The sequence below is a fragment of the Plectropomus leopardus genome, chromosome 20 (assembly GCF_008729295.1).
Source record: "Plectropomus leopardus isolate mb chromosome 20, YSFRI_Pleo_2.0, whole genome shotgun sequence".
NCBI lineage: Eukaryota > Metazoa > Chordata > Actinopteri > Perciformes > Serranidae > Plectropomus > Plectropomus leopardus.
Window position 1 is genome coordinate 24777818 of NC_056482.1, and position 20665 is coordinate 24798482.

General features: G+C 39.0%; 1 pseudogene; it reads right to left on the reverse strand.

Moving 5' to 3' along the window:
• Nucleotides 1-853: 853 nt before the first annotated feature.
• Nucleotides 854-19534, reverse strand: LOC121960106 (annotated as a pseudogene).
• Between the last annotated feature and the right edge of the window lie 1131 nt (nt 19535-20665).

The following is a 20665-nucleotide window of genomic DNA, read 5'->3' on the forward strand; positions in this document are numbered from 1 at the left end:
ATTTTTTGCTTCGATTGAGGGACAGATGTATTGGAAAACCTATCCTGAGATGGACCAAAACATTGTGTGTTTGTCAATAAAATTGTTCTAGGTGCAAACTACAGAGCGTTTCAGGGGTTCATTCTGATCTTTGACCGGATGAAAGTCAGTTTAAACAGTCCTTACGTTTTCTAACAACATTGTATAAGTAAGTTTTCACACTTTTGAGTCAAACTTTCTGTTATCTGATAATAGAGGGCATCCTTAATCCAGCTCAACATGACATGGTCTGATCTCCATCACGTGTTCTTGCATGTAATTTGGGGGAAATACTCAGTGATGAGGGTCAGACAGCAAACTCTCCTTCGTAGATAAACTCTGCCATGCACCCAAATGTAATTATTAATACATTCATTGTGGTAATTATCAGATCTCCTCTGGTAATAATAAGATAGTGGGTCATGACCAAGGCCTCCTTCTGGTGGGCAAAAATATATATATTAAAAAAAATAAAATAAAATTACGCCAAATTCCTACAAACCATTGAAAATCAGCTCATTTACAGACTTCCACAGTTCATTAAATGGTTTTATTTTCTTGAAAGACAGTAGATAATGGTGATACATTTACAGTATTATAGGATCTTAGTCATAGTACAACATCTGGTAAATACCCGACATTTAAAATGAAGTAAAACTGATTGATATATTGATTGATTGGAACGTTTATTTCAAATATGCAATGGACAAAGCAATATAAAAGTATGGTATAAGCAAATCATTGTTGATAGAAAAAACAAAAGCTTTCATCACAAGAGTCAATACATTTCTCAAATACAAAATTGACACAATTATAGCTGAGCAGAAGAGGGCGCCATTATTGTTTACATCTCATGTTGTCATGGACACAAACTTCTTTTCCATAAGTACATACACACTTTATTCTGCATGATATGATGGTTGGTGGGTAAAGTTCAGTAGAAAGGAAATAGCTCCTTTATGAAACTGCTCACATCAAGATCTGTGGATTATCTTGTGCAACCAGGTCATGATTTCTGAAAATGTTTTTCAAATGCATATTTTTTTTGGCACCATCACCATGATTATCGTTGTCAGAAACATTTGACAAAAAGGAAGCAGGAAGTATGTAGACAAGGATGGTTACAATATTTAAAATGAATGTATCTAATTTTTTATACACAAGCAAATAGGAAAGAACCTCGCAAAAATAAAAAAATACCAGCCTCATTATTTTAAGGAAACATGTATATAAAATCCATAGTCTATAGATATGAACTCCTTAAAGGAACTACTCTGCTCTCTGAGGTCCTTCCTCTTCAATCGGCCCTCCTTCAGCTGTAGAAGGACCCTAGTTATAATAATCTAGCTCAATGTTTTCCTGTGTAGCCGTATTCTGCCTCCTGCTGGCCTGGAGAGACATGACAGCACACAGATGTGTCACTCCTGTCTTTGGTTCAGTAAACACAGAAGTTTAGTTTAGTTTGTCCAATAAACAACATGACAAGACTTGTGTCTGTACCTTGCAGTAGATATACATGGCAGCGTTCACCAAGGCCAGAGTCAGCAACAGGACGACCGCTTTGATGATAAAAGGTGTTGAATCTGATTATGAAACACACAGACAGTCATGTCAGTAAGTGTGAAAATAACAGCTCCCATTAAACTGTAGTGACCTGAACTCTCTCAGAATCACTATGACATGGAGTCACTTGACTTCGTCTCACAAAGAGTTATCTCTTAAACCATACATTTAATATTTAGTTCATATTAAATGCATCTGATGAATTTAATATCTTAAATTGCATTTGTTCATATATGTTGTGTCACTGATCTCTCTGTCTACTCGGTAAAGTGTTTCCTGTTCTGAACACAGTTGATCCTCCTGATATTTAGCCTTTTATGCCTCCACACCAGTGGTAGCCATGGCTGGAGCTACATGATTTTTTTTTTTTCATGCATCCCATTTTCGTGAATATATCTCAGCATATCACAAGAAGACGAAGATGGCAGGCAAGGGCAATAATGGGCTATATAATGCAGGCCAGTCTCTTACTTCTGCATTAAGTTAGCTTTACACGTACGGACACACGGACAGCTGATCATTTCCAGACCGTTTGAAAGAACTATCTTTTCCACGCTTGCATGTAAACAGTCAGTATGATATTTAGTTTCTCTTCTTTCGTCAACTTACCTAAGACGGTGAGAGACAGAAGATGGCTTTTAAACGAGAGGTTATGAGGCAAAATGTAGTCACAGCTGTAAGTTCCTTGATGGGTGAGCTCTGCTGAAGGAAACAGGAAATTGGCAGAGTGATTGACAGCGGGCTGGATGTAGTTTTGTGCTGAGTTGGAGGAGTTCAAAGTGAGCAGGAAAAGGCCTCCTGGGTACTCGGGCTCGACTGAGCAGCTGATGGTGAAGTTGGAGCCCCGGATCACCTGAAACCCCTGCAGCTGTGCCTGGGAGACCCCGTCCATGGGGAAGGACACAGAGATGTTAGGCTGAAGCAGCAGCTCTGTAAACACAAAAGGTCAGATTCAAAAAAGACTCCTGAAAAACTGACTGACCGATTATTAACAGCAATATTCAGCATTTTTTACAATTATCGAGACTGTACATTTGTAATTTATTAATCGTTAATTCCAACAGCTGATAAAAATAATAAGTTAATTCAAAAATGTGCTACTTTTGCTCTGATGTTTGGCACTCTGCGTGGACAGCAACTAATAATCATGCCCTTATACCATATAACAAGTTGCATGTCAGCTAACATTTGACAATGCAGTGGGTGGATTATAAAAAATCAAAAGTTTATTATCATCAACCAAACTTTTAGTTTTGTTCGTCATATTTCTGCATATATGATATCAACTTCAGTGAGTTTTCCCAGTGGGGAAGTCATCTGTGTGATTATTCAGCAAATTAATGCAGGGAGAGCTAAGTGCGGCTATAAATCAGCCTTTAGAGAAGTTCCTATACAAGTTACTAATAAACCAGAAAATTAAACAGTTCAATATTCAAAAAAACCTTTTGGATTGATTCAAAACTTCAGTCCATATATTCGCGCCTTCTGCATCCCCCCAACCTTACTCTGTTTTGTAACATTTAATTAAATAGACACAAAATTTGTGACACAAAGCTCCATAATGGCATAATGGCATTACTCAGCTAAACATGCCCCAATATTTTTATTTTGTTAAAATATGGAAAAGAAAAAAATGGAGCTGATTGTCTTCTTGCTTCTTTGCATCAGATTAGTATTTTTTTCTGTTTCCCACTGGTGGCAGACATCTTGGACCATGCAAGTTCAGTCTCCTTTTTCCCAAGTGTGTTTCTTCCTCCAACCAGAAATGAATGCTTTTCTTTTGGGCATGCATCTTAATCACAGCTTTACAAACTATTGGCGAGCTGGTTTATGTGCAACATATCCATGACCAGCCCATTCTCATTTTAAACTCCTAAAATTGCACAGCTTTGTCAGTGCTTTAGGTGTAACAGCATAACACCAAAGGATGGTGGTGGAAAGCTGCAATATGTGATGACTAGGATGAGAAGGTGTTGCTATGACAACACACAGAGCCCACCATAAACAGACAACAAGCTTTGTGTCGCAAACTGCAGTAAAAACAATGCATATTCCAAATGAGCTGCCCAAATAATGCTCCTAAAACCCAAACAATACCAGCATATTCCTTTATTTGGAACATGCTAAATTTGGAAAATAGTCTAATTTGGAGAATCTAATCAGAATATGCTGTCTGCATGATGCTCATCAAATTCACAGTAGTGTAATATTTGGAATAACAGTGGAATGTTGGTGTGCATGTAACCGTAACCCCTACGACAGAGAAAAGTCACATTACTATTCATTCATTATTATTAAAACAATACTGTCATAATGATGTCACTGATGAGTTTACCTGAGCAGGTGAGATTCAAGTTGAAGGGAGAGTAGTTTAATGTTTTGCAGTATCTCCGGGGAGATCCAAACGGGACACAGTCAGCATGACTAAACCCCAGATGACGGATCATGTACTCTCTCCGTTCTACAGAAACAGCAGAGCCACAGTACAGAGCTCTACATGCAAAGGCTGCTTCTTTCAGGGTCCAGTGAAAGTCACTCACTGGTTTCCAGTCTCCCTGTTTCACCTCCAGGTAACCTGCACAACGACTGTCTCCTCCCACCAACCTGACAGGATCTGAACAGAAAAAAATAGACTCAACATTAGAAGGATAACTTGAGTTTCATTACAACAGAAACAACCATATCAAAGCTGCAGCTTCTCTTCTACCTAAACAGGTGAGTCCAACAGCTTTGCCAGGTGAGCAGGTGTTTCTAGCTGGACCTGAGATTGCACAGTCCATGAGAGCAGACTGTGGCCTCCACACTGGAACTCTTCAGTCCACATTGGAGCCTCCATTTCACCATAGAGCGCCCCCTGGTAGAGTAAAGGAGACCCACAGCCGAGCTCCCGACAGACCACCTCTGCATCCTGCTGGTCAAAGTCAGCTTCACACACTGAGGACCAGTGGTTGGACTTTTTAGACTTCACCTCCAGTCTGCCTGAGCACAGACTAGGCCCATTAACCAGTCTGACAGATTCTGGAGAGATAATAGAAGATAAAATCGAGACAAATAAAAGACAATGGACACAAAAAAGCAGCAGACCTCGGGTCCAATGATATGATATTATCACTAAACTTAAAGAGTATATCAACCCCCAAACCAGACTTTTCAGTTAAAAAGCAATATATGTGGCTATTCAGTAGTGTTGTTGATCAACTCAGGTCCAACTCTTGACATTTGAGTGCAAAGTATTAAAATTGTATGTTCTAAATATGCCTAGTGACTGCCCTGTTAAGGCTGAAACCTGGCTATTGCAATTGAATTTTTTTATTGGCGAATGAAGTCATCACATGTTGCCACTTTGCAGTAGATTTCCACGTCTATGTTTTACACTTAAGGTATCTTTCTGCTTCTGCTGTTTGCCTCCCGGGATGCCACACCAGTGATGTCAGCACAAGCACATGCTGGGATTACGCTGCATGTGGTTTTGATGACACAACAAAAGCACATGGCAACCAACGCCGGGATGTCAACAAATGCAAATGCTGGCACAGATGGACTCGGGGAAGGAGGCACATAGTGAGGTTTAGAAAAAACATCAATGTTGGACCAATACACCTCCCCTCCCACCCAGTGGCAGCATCATGCTCCTTATATTACACTGTTACCCACAGGTTCTGTCCAGCCACATTCTGAGGTGACGCTGCCCATCCACGTCATGTTGCAGAGTCAGGCGCTGTCCCCTGGCATGTTATAACACTGTGACCAGTTCTGTCCAGCTGTGTTCTCAGCTGACTCTGTCCAACAGCGTATCATGCAGACGCGAAAAATGACTTTTGGCATTGAGATCTTATTCCTCAGCACTGGCAAAACTGTGGTTTTTGACAACTTCAGAATGAGAACGAGCTGTATACACTGATGGGCTTACCTGAGCAGGTGAGATGTACAAACACTGTAGAAGCATTTGAAATTGCACATTCCCTGAGAGCAGATCCTGACTGAACACAGTCAGACTCGATGACCCACACAGTGTTCTCTGAGGATCTCTTATGCCGTCCGACAGAAACAGCAGAGCACAGCCCAGCTCTCTACAGGCAACATCTGCTTCCTCAGGGTCAAGTCATCAACCCAATTCCACATGTGTTTCTGTTCCACCTCCAGGTTACCCTCACAGCGACTGTTTCCTCTTACCAACCTGACAGAATCTGAACAGAAACAAGAGACTTAGAATTAACAGGATAAAGTGAGTTTCATTAGAGCAGAAATGAGCCAAATCAAAGCTGCAGCTTCTCTTCTACCTAAACAGGTGAGTCCAACAGCTTTGCCAGGTGAGCAGGTGTTTCTAGCTGGGCCTGAGATTGCACAGTCCATGAGACTAGACTCATGGCCTCCACACTGGAGCTCTTCAGACCACATTGGAGTCTCCACTTCCCCATGGAGCGCCCCCTGGTAGAGTAAAGGAGACCCACAGCCGAGCTCCCGACAGACCACCTCTGCATCCTGCTGGTCAAAGTCAGCTTCACACACTGAGGACCAGTGGTTGGACTGGTTAGCGACTTCACCTCCAGTCTGCCTGAGCACCGTCCAGACCCATTTACCAATCTGACAGATTCTGGAGAGATAACATGAGGTAAAACTGAAACAGAAAATATGCCAGACCCAAAATAAAAGGTGTCATGAAACAAAAATTCAGTGATTCACACAATTTAAAAAAAAATAAACAGAGCATTAATAACATCGCAACTCAAATTTATGGGCCCTAACACACCAAGCCAATAAATGGCCTTTGGTCAATACCGGGCCATCTGTGAGTGTCTGGTGCCCGAGTGTTTCCCAGACTGTTGGCACTGATCAGCTCTTATCAGCCTTGTCAACTTTTTTTTGGCTGATTATGCATGTTGAGTGTAACCACATAATTTTGTAGTATAAAGTGGTGGGGGCTTTTTGTTTTTGTTTGTTTGTTTGTTTTTTAACCTACATTCTAAGTTAAATTTTGAAAAGAGACTATTTACATTTAATGAGTGGAAACAGTCCATTTGTTGTGAAAACGCATGTTTATTTTGGAAAGATTCAATGCATGCAACTTGCATAAATTGACCCACCATTTAGGGTATCAGATCATTGATATTTCACAAGTTAGGAATGAGAATGTGTCGGCTTACCTGAGCAAGTGAGGTTAAAAATGGATGAGGAGATCCCTGGTTCTACACACTGACTCGCAGCAGACCATGACGAACACAGAACGGACGGATCACCCACACAGGACTGCGTGAGAATCCCGCAATCAATTCCACAGAAACATCAGAGCCGCAATCCAGCTCACCACACACAACAACTACATGCGATGGAGTCCAGTGAGCGTGAATCTTAATTTCGCTCACTGGTCTCCATTCTCCAAGATGTTTAATTTCCAGCATTCCTGCACAGCGACTGGCTCCTCCCACCAACCTGACCGACTCTGAACAAAAACAAAGACAATCTTTGGTAAAGAAAGGGATTTAACCCCTAGGGCCAGCTTTAATATTAAACACACTCATAAAGCTCTGTGCACAAAATGTGCTTTTCCAAATCCAGCTTTAAAAAATATTATACATTAATATTATTTACTTCTCTCTGGGCTTATATTTTAACCAACAACAAATCTAATAATAAATACCAAATATTCATTAGCTTTAAGAATTTTAATCCCATAAATGTCAGGTTTTTTGTCATGATACCACTATATTTTTTGATTAAAAAAACAAATAAAAAACCCATTTATCATTATTATTTTTTTTTGTTATTATTTTTGTTTGTTTGTTTTGTTTACTATCACAGCCTGGGTTATGTCAATGACTCTAAATTCCAAGTCAAAAGCCCAGAAAGACACCCAGATATAATACAATTCATATTTTATGCTTTGATGGCTGTGGGATCAAAAATTACAGTTTAAATGGTTTTCACTGGCACATTTTTTCCACTTAGCAGTATGAATGTAACATTTTTTTACACTGAATTTTAGACTTACTGTGGGAGCTGAGTTGGAAATTCCAAGATCAAACAAAAATATTCAGTTTTGTCAAATGTATTGCAATATACATGAACAAAGCCAAAAATATATATAAAAAAAAGTGTGTAAAGCATATAAAATGTACAGTATCCTTTGGGGTTCATTATACTTGCTCATTTTGCTTTAATGATTCTTTTTCTCTTTTCTTTCTCTGTTTACCTTTTGAGTTGTGTTTTTCTTCACCCCGGAGTCCTGAGGAGAAAAACAGGACAGAAACAGATTAAAACAATAATCCAGTTTGGAAGGTTAAGATAGCAACAATTAAATAGTCCAGTTGTCACTGGTTTGTCATCAAACATTTTCACTCATCGTGGTCTACTTATGACATTTCAGGTATCCTTGCTCCTTGATACAGAAGCACACTGTCACGATAGTTAGGATAGCAACAAAGTAAAGTGCAAATATAAGGTTTAAAAAAAAAAAAGAACAGACAACCACACGGAAAGTGGGACTCCCGCACGGAAATCAATTGATGTTTGAGGGACCCATCCACCCCCCAGCAGTTTATTGTGTTTTCTTTTTGTTGTTGTCCATTAAAATTGGTCCATCAAACATAATACTCATACTCATACTCAGGGAGGATCATACTAGTAATCTTGCATTTGATAAGAAGCAACTGATCTATGTTATAGATTATACGATATGTTTTTTACCATAAATCAGGCCGATGGGGCTGTTACTATCAGACGCTAATGATAGATGCTAAGTAAAGTAAGAAAATTGTTCTTCTCTCTGTAAAAGCCTTGCTCTGTCCCACCAACAGTCCGCAACCCAAAGATTATCAGTTTCTGTTGGTCTCTGCAGGAAGCTCGAAGCTGTCGATTACTTTTGGTTTCTTATAAGTTTTGAATTCAAACTTTGAAAACTTTTAGCACAAACATTATCATCAAAAATTGTGCGGGGTGATATTTTTTATATTTGTGTCGTATATTTGTATATTTGTGAGACATTTGTACATGAACCAAATGATCCCATCTGAGGTAATTACTGAATCTAAATATTGTTTTTGACGGCATGGCTGGATGTTGCAGGGACAATAATTGACTAAAAAAAATCACTTTTGAAAGATTATAACTTAAATATTAACAAATGTCTTTTGTCCCTTTATGTCTTGTCCTCCTGAGTCTTTCATACAATGTGTGTGCAGTGTTGATGGTGGCGTGTGTGAGCAGTTTGTTCTCTAGTTTACTCAAAATCAATATTTGAATAATATCACATCATCTTTAAAGTCCTACCTGAGCTCCACAACAACAGCATCAACACCAACAAGTGATCCATGTTCAGGTAGAACATCTCTCGGTCTGCCTGTTCGTCTGCTCTGATTATCTCATGAAGTGTCCTCAGTGTACATCCCCGTACAGGAAGAGGTGGAGTTCAGGACCATATCACACCAGTTTTAGCATCACTGGCTCTCAGTTCATGTCAGATCAGACTTCTGATGAATTATAAAATTGTTAATGGGAACACCCCTTTATGCTCGTCTGATCTCCTGAAACCAGTGATACTCAATTTAAGCAATTTAAGGCCTGCGGGCCAAATCCTGCTCCTGATAGGGTGCCAGGTGGCCCCCCAAACCATTTTCTAATTCACACTAAAAAAAGAAGATGAATTGTTTTTGTACTTTAAGGAGACAAAGTGAACAAAACAGCATCAAATTGAGCTTGTTTATTAAAAAATAAGTGCCATTGGAGGATCCCCCGTGCCCCTGATAAAGGTGCTAACTAAGCCTAGAAATGTGTTAAAATCCCAGTAATGTCCTAGAAGTGTCCTAAAATACTAGAAATTACTGAGAAACAATCTAAAATATTTGTTCTAAAATCATAGAAATGATGTAAAATCCTAAAATCTTTGAAAGATCCTAACATTCTAGAAATGTCCTAAATTCTTAGAAAAATCCTAAAATCCTTGAAATGTCCTAAAATCCTTTTCAGACTTTCTGATTTGTTGTTACAGTTTGATGGTTTTCTTGTAAATTTTCCCATTAAGGAACTTAATTTGTCCAATTACTTCAACACCACATAAATGCAGGATTATATGCTAATCTGACGAGGGGGATGAAGTGCAGGTGGAGAAAAGGGCAGATGAGCTCAGGTGAGGGGAATAAGGTGATTAGGAGAGCGGGCAGCGAGCTGATTGGCTGAGAGAAACTGAGGAGCAGTGAAGGACTAACGAGGCTGATGTGGGGCAGGTGTGCAGAAGGGCATAAGAGGGAAAGGCAGCACAGAAACACAGAAGGGTGAGAACACAGTAACCAGAAACACAAACAGCCAGAAATCACTCTGCTCACAAAAATATGCTTTTCAAACCAAGCTTAAAAAAATATTACACATCAACATTATTTTCTGCTTCCATTGAGTTAATTCTTTAACCAACATCAGTCCATATTAAAAATCAAATTCTCATTCATTTTGAGAGTTTTAAACCTTTGAATGTCACACTTTTTCTCATGATGCCACTTTGTTTCTCAAATGAAAACACAGATATGCAGACACAAACACAAATAATTTATTTGCTCACTTAATATTGATTGGCAAGACAGTGAGACTAAACCCTGTGATTAGCCAACATAGGTGATTTTGGGATATTGTCAGGTCAAGTGTTAGGAGGCCGAAATGTTTTCTGGGTGCTAATGCTGGCGAACTTTGAAAGGAAATAATACTTTTTTAGCATTTTTTGCTTCTATTGAGGGACAGATGTATTGGAAAACCTATCCTGAGATGGACCAAAACATTGTGTGTTGGTCAATAAAATTGTTCTAGGTGCAAGCTACAGAGTGGGTGGGTTCATTCTGATCTTTGACCGGATGAAAGTCAGAAAACAATCCTTACGTTTTCTAACAACATTGTATAAGTAAGTTTTCACACTTTTGAGTCAAACTTTCTGTTCTGATAATAGAGGGCATCCTTAATCCAGCTCAACATGACATGGTCTGATCTCCATCACGTGTTCTTGCATGTAATTTGGGGGAAATACTCAGTGATGAGGGTCAGACAGCAAACTCTCCTTCGTAGATAAACTCTGCCATGCACCCAAATGTAATAATTAATACATTCATTGTGGTAATTATCAGATCTCCTCTGGTAATAATAAGATAGTGGGTCATGACCAAGGCCTCCTTCTGGTGGGCAAAAAAATATATATATTAAAAAAAAAAAATAAAATTACGCCAAATTCCTGCAAACCATTGAAAATCAGCTCATTTACAGACTTCCACAGTTTTCATTAAATGGTTTTATTTTCTTGAAAGACAGTAGATAATGGTGATACATTTACAGTATTATAGGATCTTAGTCATAGTAGTCAACATCTGGTAAATACCCGACATTTAAAATGAAGTAAAACTGATTGATATATTGATTGATTGGAACGTTTATTTCAAATATGCAATGGACAAAGCAATATAAAAGTATGGTATAAGCAAATCATTGTTGATAGAAAAAACAAAAGCTTTCATCACAAGAGTCAATACATTTCTCAAATACAAAATTGACACAATTATAGCTGAGCAGAAGAGGGCGCCATTATTGTTTACATCTCATGTTGTCATGGACACAAACTTCTTTTCCATAAGTACATACACACTTTATTCTGCATGATATGATGGTTGGTGGGTAAAGTTCAGTAGAAAGGAAATAGCTCCTTTATGAAACTGCTCACATCAAGATTTGTGGATTATCTTGTGCAACCAGGTCATGATTTCTGGAAAAAAAAAAAAAAAAAAAAAATGTTTTTCAGATGCATATTTTTTTTGGCACCATCACCATGATTATCGTTGTCAGAAACATTTGACAAAAAAAAGGAAGCAGGAAGTATGTAGACAAAGATGGTTACAATATTTGAAATGAATGTATCTTAATTTTATATGTAAAGCAAATAGGAAAGAACCTGCGCAAAAAAAAAAAAAATACCAGCCTCATTATTTTAAGAAAACATGTATATAAAATCCATAGTCTATAGATATGAACTCCTTAAAGGAACTACTCTGCTCTCTGAGGTCCTTCCTCTTCAATCGGCCCTCCTTCAGCTGTAGAAGGACCCTAGTTATAATAATCCAGCTCAAATGTTTTCCTGTGTAGCCGTATTCTGCCTCCTGCTGGCCTGGAGAGACATGACAGCACACAGATGTGTCACTCCTGTCTTTGGTTCAGTAAACACAGAATGAGTTTCATTTTAGTTTGTCCAATAAACAACATGACAAGACTTGTGTCTGTACCTTGCAGTAGATATACATGGCAGCGTTCACCAAGGCCAGAGTCAGCAACAGGACGACCGCTTTGATGATAAAAGGTGTTGAATCTGATTATGAAACACACAGACAGTCATGTCAGTAAGTGTGAAAATAACAGCTCCCATTAAACTGTAGTGACCTGAACTCTCTCAGAATCACTATGACATGGAGTCACTTGACTTCGTCTCACAAAGAGTTATCTCTTAAACCATACACTTAATATTTAGTTCATATTAAATGCATCTGATAAATTTAATATCTTAAATTGCATTTGTTCATATATGTTGTGTCACTGATCTCTCTGTCTACTCGGTAAAGTGTTTCCTGTTCTGAACACAGTTGATCCTCCTGATATTTAGCCTTTTATGCCTCCACACCAGTGGTAGCCATGGCTGGAGCTACATGATTTTTTTTTTTTTTCGTGCATCCCATTTTTCGTGAATATATCTCAGCATATCACAAGAAGACGAAGATGGCAGGCAAGGGCAATAATGGGCTATATAATGCAGGCCAGTCTCTTACTTCTGCATTAAGTTAGCTTTACACGTACGGACACAACAACAGACAGCTGATCATTTCCAGACCGTTTGAAAGAACTGTCTTTTCCACGCTTGCATGTAAACAGTCAGTATGATATTTAGTTTCTCTTCTTTCGTCAACTTACCTAAGACGGTGAGAGACAGAAGATGGCTTTTAAACGAGAGGTTATGAGGCAAAATGTAGTCACAGCTGTAAGTTCCTTGATGGGTGAGCTCTGCTGAAGGAAACAGGAAATTGGCAGAGTGATTGACAGCGGGCTGGATGTAGTTTTGTGCTGAGTTGGAGGAGTTCAAAGTGAGCAGGAAAAGGCCTCCTGGGTACTCGGGCTCGACTGCGCAGCTGATGGTGAAGTTCGAGCCCGGATCACCTGAAACCCCTGCAGCTGTGCCTGGGAGACCCCGTCCATGGGGAAGGACACAGAGATGTTAGGCTGAAGCAGCAGCTCTGTAAACACAAAAGGTCAGATTCAAAAAAGACTCCTGAAAAACTGACTGACCGATTATTAACAGCAATATTCAGCATTTTTTACAATTATCGAGACTGTACATTTGTAATGTATGAATCGTTAATTCCAACAGCTGATAAAAATAAGTTAATTAAAAAATGTGCTACTTTTGCTCTGATGTTTGGCACTCTGCGTGGACAGCAACTAATAATCATCATGCCCTTATACCATATAACAAGTTGCATGTCAGCTAACATTTGACAATGCAGTGGGTGGATTATAAAAAATCTAAAGTTTTATTATCATCAACCAAACTTTTAGTTTTGTTCGTCATATTTCTGCATATATATGATATCAACTTCAGTGAGTTTTCCCAGTGGGGAAGTCATCTGTGTGATTATTCAGCAAATTAATGCAGGGAGAGCTAAGTACGGCTATAAATCAGCCTTTAGAAGTTCCTCTACAAGTTACTAATAAACCAGAAAATTAAACAGTTCAATATTCAAAAAAACCTTTTGGATTGATTCAAAACTTCAGTCCATATTCTCGCCTTCTGCATCCCCAACCTCACTCTGTTTTGTAACATTTAAATAAATATAGGATGGTTAAAAGCATTTACACAAAGCTCCATAATGGCATTCGTGAGTTTGTGTCTAAATTTTGCTATAAATGTACATCAGTTCAAAAATTGCTTAGCTGTCTCCCTGATTATAAATAATCGGTATTAGAATCTGCCCTGAATACACCATATTGATCAATCCCTATCCTGGATAACTTTACAGTTCAAAACCAACACACTGACTGTCATGGAGTACATTTACACACACACAAATTATGCAGGGTTTTTGCCCTTATTCCAAAAAGGACAATATTACTAAGCTGTTTACATGGCTAAAAGAAATGAGTATTTCACGAATATTACTCAGTTAAACATGCCCCAATATTTTTTTATTTTGTTATAATATGGAAAAGAAAAAATGGAGCTGATTGTCTTCTTGCTTCTTTGCATCAAATTAGTTTTTTTTCTGTTTCCCACTGGTGGCAGACATCTTGGACCATGCAATTCTTTCAGTCTCCTTTTTCCCAAGTGTTTCTTCCTCCAACCAGAAATGAATGCTTTTCTTTTGGGCATGCATCTTAATCACAGCTTTACAAACTATTGGCGAGCTGGTTTATGTGCAACATATCCATGACCAGCCCATTCTCATTTTAAACTCCTAAAATTGGACAGCTTTGTCAGTGCTTTAGGTGTAACAGCATAACACCAAAGGATGGTGGTGGAAAGCTGCAATATGTGATGACTAGGATGAGAAGGTGTTGCTATGACAACACACAGAGCCCACCATAAATAGACAACAAGCTGTGTGTCGCAAACTGCAGTAAAAACAATGCATATTCCAAATGAGCTGCCCAAATAATGCTCCTAAAACCCAAACAATACCAGCATATTCCTTTATTTGGAACATGCTAAATTTGGAAAATAGTCTAATTTGGAGAATCTAATCAGAATATGCTGTCTGCATGATGCTCATCAAATTCACAGTAGTGTAATATTTGGAATAACAGTGGAATGTTGGTGTGCATGTAACCGTAACCCCTACGACAGAGAAAGTCACATTACTATTCATTCATTATTATTAAAACAATACTGTCATAATGATGTCACTGATGAGTTTACCTGAGAGCAGGTGTGAGATTCAAGTTGAAGGGAGAGTAGTTTAATGTTTTGCAGTATCTCTCGGGGAGATCCAAACGGGACACAGTCAGCATGAGTTAAACCAATTTCGGTTTATGTACTCTCTCCGTTCTAGAAACAGCAGAGCCACAGTACAGAGCTCTACATGCAAAGGCTGCTTCTTTCAGGGTCCAGTGAAATCACTCACTGGTTTCCAGTCTCCCTGTTTCACCTCCAGGTAACCTGCACAACGACTGTCTCCTCCCCACCAACCTGACAGGATCTGAACAGAAAAAAATAGACTCAACATCAGAAGGATAACTTGAGTTTCATTACAACAGAAACAACCATATCAAAGCTGCAGCTTCTCTTCTACCTAAACAGGTGAGTCCAACAGCTTTGCCAGGTGAGCAGGTGTTTCTAGCTGGACCTGAGATTGCACAGTCCATGAGAGCAGACTCATGGCCTCCACACTGGAACTCTTCAGTCCACATTGGAGCCTCCATTTCACCATAGAGCGCCCCCTGGTAGAGTAAAGGAGACCCACAGCCGAGCTCCCGACCGACAGACCACCTCTGCATCCTGCTGGTCAAAGTCAGCTTCACACACTGAGGACCAGTGGTTGGACTGGTTTAGACTTCACCTCCAGTCTGCCTGAGCACAGACTAGGCCCATTAACCAGTCTGACAGATTCTGGAGAGATAATAGAAGATAAAATCGAGACAAAAAAAAGACAATGGACACAAAAAAGCAGCAGACCTCGGGTCCAATGATATGATATTATCACTAAACTTAAAGAGTATATCAACCCCCAAACCAGACTTTTCAGTTAAAAAGCAATATATGTGGCTATTCAGTAGTGTTGTTGATCAATTCAGGTCCAACTCTTGACATTTGAGTGCAAAGTATAAAATTGTATGTTCTAAATATGCCTAGTGACTGCCCTGTTAAGGCTGAAACCTGGCTATTGCAATTGATTTTTTTTATTGACGAATGAAGTCATCACATGTTGCCACTTTGCAGTAGATTTCCACGTCTATGTTTTACACTTAAGGTATCCTTCTGCTTCTGCTGTTTGCCTCCGGGATGCCACTCCAGTGATGTCAGCACAAGCACATGCTGGGATTACGCTGCATGTGGTTTTGATGATGACACAACAAAAGCACATCGCAACCAACGCCGGGATGTCAACAAATGCAAATGCTGGCACAGATGGACTCGGGGAAGGAGGCACATAGTGAGGTTTAGAAAAAACATCAATGTTGGACCAATACACCTCCCCTCCCACCCAGTGGCAGCATCATGCTCCTTATATTACACTGTTACCCACAGGTTCTGTCCAGCCACATTCTGAGGTGACGCTGCCCATCCACGTCATGTTGCAGAGTCAGGCGCTGTCCCCTGGCATGTTATAAACACTGTGACCAGTTCTGTCCAGCTGTGTTCTCAGCTGACTCTGTCCAACAGCGTATCATGCAGACGCGAAAAATGACTTTTGGCATTGAGATCTTATTCCTCAGCACTGGCAAAACTGTGGTTTTTGACAACTTCAGAATGAGAACGAGCTGTATACACTGATGGGCTTACCTGAGCAGGTGAGATGTACAAACACTGAAGAAGCATTTGAAAGTGCACATTCCCTGAGAACAGATCCTGACTGAACACAGTCAGACTCGATGACCCACACAGTGTTCTCTGAGGATCTCTTAATGCCGTCCGACAGAAACAGCAGAGCCACAGCCCAGCTCTCTACAGGCAACATCTGCTTCCTTCAGGGTCAAGTCATCAACCCAATTCCACATGTGTTCCTGTTCCACCTCCAGGTTACCCTCACAGCGACTGTTTCCTCTTACCAACCTGACAGGATCTGAACAGAAACAAGAGACTTAGAATTAACAGGATAAAGTGAGTTCATTAGAGCAGAAATGAGCCAAATCAAAGCTGCAGCTTCTCTTCTACCTAAACAGGTGAGTCCAACAGCTTTGCCAGGTGAGCAGGTGTTTCTAGCTGGGCCTGAGATTGCACAGTCCATGAGACTAGACTCATGGCCTCCACACTGGAGCTCTTCAGACCACATTGGAGTCTCCACTTCCCCATAGAGCGCCCCCTGGTAGAGTGAAGGAGACCCACAGCCGAGCTCCCGACAGACCACCTCTGCATCCTGCTGGTCAAAGTCAGCTTTCACACACTGAGGACCAGTGGTTGGACTGGTTAGACTTCACCTCCAGTCTGCCTGAGCACCGTCCAGACCCATTTACCAATCTGACAGATTCTGGAGAGATAACATGAGGTAAAACTGAAACAGAAAATATGCCAGACCCAAAATAAAAGGTGTCATGAAACAAAAATTCAGTGATTCAAAAAAACAAAATTTAAAAAAAAAAACAGATCATTAATAACATCGCAACTCAAATTTATGGGCCCCCTAACACACCAAGCCAATAAATGGCCTTTGGTCAATACCGGGCCATCTGTGAGTGTCTGGTGCCCGAGTGTTTCCCACACTGTTGGCACTGATCAGCTCTTATCAGCCTTGTCAACTTTTTTTTTGGCTGATTATGCATGTTGAGTGTAACCACATAATTTTGTAGTATAAAGTGGTGGGGGCTTTTTGTTTTTGTTTGTTTTTGTTTGTTTTTTAACCTACATTCTAAGTTAAATTTTGAAAAGAGACTATTTACATTTAATGAGTGGAAACAGTCCATTTGTTATTGTGAAAACGCATGTTTATTTTGGAAAGATTCAATGCATGCAACTTGCATAAATTGACCCACCATTTAGGGTATCAGATCATTGATATTTCACAAGTTAGGAATGAGAATGTGTCGGCTTACCTGAGCAAGTGAGGTTAAAAATGGATGAGGATATCCCTGGTTCTACACACTGACTCGCAGCAGAACCACCATGACGAAACACACAGAGCAGACTGATCACCCACACAGGACTGCGTGAGAATCCCCGCAATCAATTCCACAGAAAGAGCAGAGCCGCAATCCAGCTCACCACACACAACAACTACATGCGATGGAGTCCAGTCAACGCGAATATTAATTTCGCTCACTGGTCTCCATTCTCCAAGATGTTTAATTTCCAGCATTCCTGCACAGCGACTGGCTCCTCCCACCAACCTGACCGACTCTGAACAAAAACAAAGACAATCTTTGGTAAAGAAAGGGATTTAACCCCTAGGGCCAGCTTTAATATATTAAACACGCTCATGAAGCTCTGTGCACAAAATGTGCTTTTCCAAATCCAGCTTTAAAAATATATTATACATTAATATTATTTACTTCTCTCTGGGCTTATATTTTAACCAACAACAAATCTAATAATAAATACCAAATATTCATTAGCTTTAAGAATTTTAATCCCATAAATGTCAGTTTTTTGTCATGATACCACTATATTTTTTGATTACCTGGTTCACCAGTTGTAACAAAAAAAAAAACCCATTATCATTATTTTTTTTTGTTTTTTTTGTTTGTTTGTTTACTATCACAGCCTGGGTTATGTCAATGACTCCAAATTCCAAGTCAAAAGCCCAGAAAGACACCCAGATATAATACAATTCATATTTTATGCTTTGATGGCTGTGGGATCAAAAATGACAGTTTGAATGGTTTTCACTGGCACATTTTTTCCACTTAGCAGTATAAATGTAACATTTTTTTACACTGAATTTTAGACACTGTGGGAGCTGAGTTGGAAATGCCAAGATCAAAAAAAAATATTCAGTTGTCAAAATGTATGCAATATACATGAACAAAGCCTAAAATATATATAAGAAAAAGTGTGTAAAGCATATAAAATGTACTATAAAATGTTCATTATACTTGCTCATTTTGCTTTAATGATTCTTTTTCTCTTTTCTTTCTCTGTTTACCTTTTGAGTTGTGTTTTTCTTCACCCCAGAGTCCTGAGGGAGAAAAACAGGACAAAATACAGATTAAAACAATAATCACAGTTTGGAAGGTTAAGATAGCAACAATTAAACAGTAGTTGTCACTGGTTTGTCACTTTTTCACTCATCGCAACTACTTATGACATTTCAGGTATCCTCTGCTCCTTGATACAGTTCACACACTGTCACGATAGTTAGGACTAGGCAACAAAGTCAAAAGTGGCAAATGGTAAGGTGTAAAAAAAAAAAGAAAGAACAGACAACCACACGGAAAGTGAAAAGGACTCCCGCACGGAAATCAATTGTTTGAGGGACCCATCCACCCCCCAGCAGTTTTATTGTTTTTTCTTTTTGTTGTTGTCCATTTTAAAATTGGTCCATCAAAAATACTCTGTGGTCATGAAGTCAACTTTCAAACTAGTAATCTTGCATTTGATAAGAAGCAACTGACATGTTATAGATTATACGACTATGGTTTCTGTTTATCATGACAACAGGCCGATGGGGGCTGTTACTATCAGCTAATTGATGCTAATTCTAAGTAAGTAAATTGAGAAAATTGTGCTCTCTGTAAAAGCCTTGCTCTGTCCCACCAACAGTACAAAACCCAAAGATTATCAGTTTCTGTTGGTCTCTGCAGGAAGCTTGAAGCTGTCAATTACTTTTGGTTTCCTTATAAGTTTTGAATTCAAACTTTGAAAACTTTTAGCACAAACATTATCATCAAAAATTGTGCGGGGTGATATTTTTTATATTTGTGTCGTATATTTGTATATTTGTGAGACATTTGTACATGAACCAAATGGTCCCATCTGAGGTAATTACTGAATCTAAATATTGTTTTTGACGGCATGGCTGGATGTTGCAGGGACAATAATTGACTAAAAATAGAATCAGCTTTTGAAAGATTATAACTTAAATATTAACAAATGTCTTTTGTCCCTTTATGTCTTGTCCTCCTGAGTCTTTCATACAATGTGTGTGCAGTGTTGATGGTGGCGTGTGTGAGCAGTTTGTTCTCTAGTTTACTCAAAATCAATATTTGAATAATATCACATCATCTTTAAAGTCCTACCTGAGCTCCACAACAACAGCATCAACACCAACAAGTGATCCATGTTCAGGTAGAACATCTCTCGGTCTGCCTGTTCGTCTGCTCTGATTATCTCATGAAGTGTCCTCAGTGTACATCCCCGTACAGGAAGAGGTGGAGTTCAAGACCATATCACACCAGTTTTAGCATCACTGGCTCTCAGTTCATGTCAGATCAGACTTCTGATGAATTATATAATTGTTTATGGGAACACCCCTTTATGCTCGTCCGATCTCCTGAAACCAGTGATACTCAATTTAAGCAATTTAAGGCCTGCGGGCCAAATCCTGCTCCTGATAGGGTGCCAGGTGGCCCCCCAAACTATTTTCTAATTCACACTAAAAATAAGATGAATTGTTTTTGTACTTCAGGGAAACAAAGTGAATAAAACAGCATCAAATTGAGCTTGTTTATCAAAAATATGTGCCAATGGAGGATCCCTTGCACCCCTGACAGAGGTGCTAACTAAGTCTCTAAAGTCCTAAAATTTTAGACACATCCTAAAATCCTAAAAACATCCTGAAATCTTAGACACGTCCTAATGTCAGAGAAGTGTCCTAAAATACAAGATATGTCCTAGAAACATCCTAAAATCTTTGCAATGTCCTAAAATCATAGAAATGTTGTAAAATCTCAGAAACAATTGAAAGATCCAAAATTACTGGTCATAAAATACTCGAAACATTCTGGACTCCTTAAACATCCTAAAATCTTAGAAATGTTATATAATTCCAGAGATCCTAAAATCTTAAAAATATCAAACATTGTAGAAACATCCTGAAATCCTAGAAATGTCATTTTATAAAAATTAGGTTTTTTTAAAAAAAATGTTTTAAAAGAGGACTATGAGTTTTTAAAAATGAAAAGAACAAATAATGAAAAGGATCATATATACACACGATACAGCTAGCTATAGCTATATTTGGAAATATATTGTTTGACAAATATTTTTTATTGAAACGTGATACCACGTTAAAAGTTGTACTTTTTAATACTATCATTAACTTCAATAAATATACCTTATTCACACATGATGCAACTTCCTGTGGTCTTCGGTTTTTAAGTCATTAACAGGCTAATGGTGCTTTATACCACGACCGCCGCTCTTTTTTGAACGTGACTCAGTCATCAAGCAGCCACGCCCCCAAGCTCTTATAATCAGTCACCTCCA